The sequence below is a fragment of the Macadamia integrifolia genome, chromosome 2, assembly GCF_013358625.1.
Source record: "Macadamia integrifolia cultivar HAES 741 chromosome 2, SCU_Mint_v3, whole genome shotgun sequence".
Taxonomy (NCBI): Eukaryota; Viridiplantae; Streptophyta; class Magnoliopsida; order Proteales; family Proteaceae; genus Macadamia; species Macadamia integrifolia.
In genome coordinates this window covers 42,530,653-42,535,115 of record NC_056558.1, presented here as the reverse complement: position 1 = coordinate 42,535,115, position 4,463 = coordinate 42,530,653, and the positions used below count along the sequence as shown (strand labels likewise).

Genomic DNA, 4,463 nt, shown 5'->3' with positions numbered 1-4,463 from the left:
ATGGTGACAAAGATGATTGGTTGGTTGGTAAGTGTAGGTTCAGGTTCCACTTATCTATGGAAACAATTGGTGGTAGCAGTGGGGGTGAAAATACAAGTACGGCTGCTACTGCACAATCAACGATTGATCCAAGCAAGGATCCGAAAAGGAGAGCTAAGTCAAATGATCCTGGATGGAAATATGGGTATTGGCCTGACGTATCTGACAGAAATTGGATTAAATGTACCCTTTGTGGGAAGGATGCCAGGGGAGGAATAAAACGATTAAAGCAACATCTTATTGGTGGCTATGGAGATGTAGCCAAGTGTGTGAAAACAACTGAAGCAATTGCTAATGAGATGAGAGATGCAATATTGAAGAACCAGAGGAAGAGGAACTTTGATTGTTTGGATGATTTGGATGTTAGTGATGGACCTACAGAAGTAACCCGTTCACAACATAATATAGTATCTGATTTGGGGGTCTCATTTCCTATCCCTAGCTCTGGGACAACTTCAAGAAGAAATAAAGCTATCATTCAAACACAATCCAAACAACAAGTAAGGGGTCCCATGGATAAGCATGTGAGGAGGACTCCTGAAGAAGTGGTTGTAGAAAGGAGGGATAAAGGTTCATATCAAACAACAATGGAGAACCGAGTAAGAGGAGAAGAAGAAAGAGATAAACTTCGTTCTTATTTTGCAAGGTGGGCTTATGAGAGTGGTGTTCCATTTAATGCTTTAAAATTGAGGAGTTTTGAGGAATTGGTAGAGGCAATTGGTCAATATGGACCAGGTTTCAAGCCCCCTTCAATTCATGACTATAGGGGGCCTCTATTGAAGTCTGAAAAGGATAAAATTGATGAGTTAAAGGTGAAGTGTCAAGGATATTGGAGGAAACATGGGTGTACACTCATGTCAGATGGGTGGACAGACAAGAGAGGAAGGCACCTAATTAATTTTCTTGTCAATTGTCCAGAGGGGACTTTTTTTTTGGAGTCTGTGGATGCATCTAGCCAATCACAAACAGCTGAAATGTTATTTAAGCTACTTGATAGCAAGGTTGAAGAGATTGGTGAAGATAATGTGGTTCAAGTAGTCTCTGATAATGCTGCCAACTATGTTGCAGCGGGTCGACTACTAATGGAGAAAAGGAAGAGGTTATTTTGGAGTCCATGTGTAGCTCATTGCATAGACCTTATGATGGAGGAAGTAGGCAAATTACGCTCTTATATGTCTGTTATATCGAAGGGCAGGAAATTGACTGCATTCATCTATAGGCACACTCGTCTTCTTGAAGCCATGAGGCAAAAAACAGGAGGAGACTTAGTGAGGGCTGGAGTGACTAGATTTGCCTCTTCCTTTTTAACACTCCAGAGCTTATACAAGCACAGAGAATCTCTGAAAAAATTATTTGTTGATGATGAATGGTCCCGTTCTAAGCTTGCATCTACAGAGGCAGGGAAGAATGCTTCTGAGACTGTGTTTGCTACAACATTCTGGAATGGTGTGATGGATTGTATAAGAGCATCACAGCCTCTTCTTCAACTCTTGAGGATTGTAGATGGTGATGAGTTGCCTGCTATGCCTGAAGTATATATGGCAATACAAGTGGCAAGGAAGAACATCAAAAAAAAATTTGGAGATGATGAAAGGAAATGGAAGAAAATCATAGCCATTGTTGATCACCGTTGTGAGACTATGATGAATGGATCAATATATTTAGCTGCCTTTTTCCTCAATCCAAACAAGTTCTTTAAGGCAATAGAAGATAATCCTGATAATGAGTTGGACTTAGCTCAAAAAGCAAGTGATGCCTTCAATGATGTTCTTGTAAGGTTGGTGCCTGATGAGACCTTGCAAGATAAGATCATTGTCCAGGTTGACAAGTATACCACTGTTCAAGGAAGTTTTGCAAAGGACATGGCGATTAGACAAAGGGACAAGTTGAATCCTAGTAAGTATATTTCCTTTTAAAGTTCTAATTAGTTTAGAACTTAAAATGTTGATTTTTTACTTAACCTATTTTTTTATATTATATATTTATAGTCTCTTGGTGGTCTCGACATGGAAGTACTGCTCCTGACCTTTCAAAGCTTGCATTGCGCATACTTGGTCTTTGTTGCTCATCTTCTGGTTGTGAGCGCAATTGGAGCACATTTGAATTTGTGAGTATTGACTATTGAGTTCTGATTACAATAGTACATGTACTTCACTTAATATGGTTTTATTGAAGAAAAGTAGATAACTTCATATTATTAATGTTTTTCAGATTCACACCAAGAAGAGGAATATGTTAGAGCATCAGCGGTTAAATGATCTTGTCTACATTCAATATAATCGCCGACTTCAAGCAAGGTTCCAAGAAAGAAAAGAACAATGTAGAAACTACAATCCATTGTTGCTCGATGATCTTAATTGGAGTAGTTAGTGGATGATTGGTGAATCAGATGATGAATTAGTGCATCCTGAGAATGATATCACTTGGAGAGATGTTGATAGAGCACTTGGAGCATCTTCATCATACCAAGGCCATAATAGACCAAGGAGGGCTCCAGCATCTACCAGTGGAACCAATCTTTGCTATACCCGGCGTGGTAGGAGGGTTGAGCTTGAGGATTTGTCAGATGAAGAAGTGGATGAGATGAGTGAAGAGGATATTCGTGATGATGAAAACATTGAGGATGATTATGGCATAGCTCCAGATTATGCAAGCCAGCAACAAAATGCAGTTGAAGAAGAAGATTTTAATTTAATTACTGATTTGGATTGAAAGTCTTTGAGTCTTAGAACTTTGACGTATTTTGAGTCTTTAAACTTTAAAGTTTTTTGAGTCCTTGAACTTTTAAGTATTTGACTTTCTTTGTTTACTAAATTCTTAGCATTTTAGTTTATTTTATGTTTTAGCTTCATTGAAGTTTAAAGTTTTTTAGAATGATTAAGAATCCCTAGGTTAGTCACTTCTCATCCATTTAATTTGGCATCTCGATTTTTACTTTCGATGTATTTTAATTCTAAGTTCTTAATTACTTCTTTGACAGGAGTAGAAATATAGTGGATGACCTTAGGGCTTAGGCACTCATTATGGCATCATAGAGGTAAGTATAATAAATACTTGTATATTTTATGTCTTCTTTTCTTTATATTTATAATTTTGTTTCATAATTATGTATTTATATTATATGTTAATATGTTAAGATGATTGATGATTGAATATTGATGATTCATGATTGAATATTGATGATTCATGATTGATGATTGATGATGAACTTAGTTTATTCACTTTATTGATTTGTTTTCTTGATGAATATCTTACATTGGTATGAATATAAACATTTAATATTTATTTAGCATATGAGTAATAGGATTTAACTAGTATTTGAGTCAAATAGATTGGTTTTATAAAAAAAAGTACACAAGAACGCTTTAGTCAATAAGGCGACGCTTTATGTCCGCCTTATTGCTAAGGCGCTCCGACAGGCCCTCAAACGCCTTAGTCGCACCAGCGCCTTAAAAACTATGCTGTGGTTGTCCCACTGAGATACATGAATGTAGATGTTACAAAGAAAGAAGGAATAATTATAAATACCAACTTACATGTATAGTTAATAGGACTACTCTATTTATCTGGCAGAAAAAGTGACTTGAATAAACAAGGTGTACAAAAAAAGAAAGAGAAAATTAATGCTAAAACATTTACATTTGTTATATATAAATATATATATATAAAAGGCTACTATAAAGCTTGCATTGCATTCTTAAAGGCACAACCATCACAATAAAATAGAGGTAGAACGTAGAAGGAGCCAAATTCATAGAAAATAAAGATTCCTGGGTGTTGAGTTTAATGCCTTAGGTGCTAAACTCTAAAACCGATAGGGGCCGATAGGGGTATTTTGGGTCCCATCGGCTCCCATATTTCTGTGATGTGGCTTTTCTTGTAGTTGGGCAATGGAGGTACTATTGTCTTTTACTTTCAACATTATTTTAATATAAGTAAAAGACTAAAACCTGCAATCAACCTATTCTGGTAAGATCGCAGGTCTCTTCTCATCTTTTAGGAGTCTCCTTAGGTTGTACCTCTCTCTTCTCTCTTCTCTTCTTCTTCTTTTCTCTCTTTCTTTTTCTTTTGGTTTGATTACAAGGTATCTGGGATTGTAACATTGGGCTCACCTGTAAAATGGCATAAATAATACCTAGACTACCTGCAAAGAAAAGGTATATCACATAATATAAATAAACGTTAACTTATTTTCGTGTGGGTAAGGGAAAAGGTACAAGGATAAAATATATCCAGAAGTGCCACATTGAACTCTCCGTCAGGGACAGGTAATCCACCAGAGAAAGGTCTGTCCATTTTATTTGGTTATTCAGTTTGTTATTGGAACATAAAACAACAACCATTTCAACAGACAATCGAATTTTTTATTTTCCAATGCATTTGCATGTTTTATTAATGGAAAATTTTGGATATAGTGAGTAATA

General features: G+C 36.3%; 1 protein-coding gene across 3 annotated transcripts in view; it reads right to left on the bottom strand.

Annotated features, from left to right (window-relative positions):
• The window catches only part of LOC122071893 (thylakoid membrane protein slr0575), a 15,900-nt gene that overhangs the window by 8,573 nt on the left and 2,864 nt on the right, over positions 1 to 4,463 (bottom strand). The gene's annotated exons all lie outside the window — the stretch shown is intronic.